This window comes from Nematolebias whitei, chromosome 21, assembly GCF_014905685.2.
Source record: "Nematolebias whitei isolate Nwh7 chromosome 21, NemWhi1, whole genome shotgun sequence".
NCBI classification, from domain to species: Eukaryota; Metazoa; Chordata; class Actinopteri; order Cyprinodontiformes; family Rivulidae; genus Nematolebias; species Nematolebias whitei.
The window spans coordinates 33,025,056-33,025,258 of NC_056518.1; the positions used below are offsets into that span (position 1 = coordinate 33,025,056).

The 203-nt window shown below is 44.3% G+C and overlaps 1 protein-coding gene across 1 annotated transcript in view; it reads right to left on the reverse strand.

Annotated features, from left to right (window-relative positions):
- zbtb24 (zinc finger and BTB domain containing 24) overlaps positions 1-203 on the reverse strand; it is a 5,940-nt gene that overhangs the window by 3,878 nt on the left and 1,859 nt on the right. The window lies entirely within an intron of this gene.

Sequence of the window (203 nt, forward strand, 5' to 3'; positions counted from 1 at the left end):
GGAACAGCTGTAGACTCTGTTAATCTCAAGATAACACGTCCTCAACACGAACAGCTGTAGAGTCCGTTAATCTCAAGATAACACGTCCTCAACACGAACAGCTGCAGAGTCTGTTAATCTCAAGATAACACGTCCTCAACACGAACAGCTGTAGACTCTGTTAATCTCAAGATAACACGTCCTCAACACGAACAGCTGTAGAG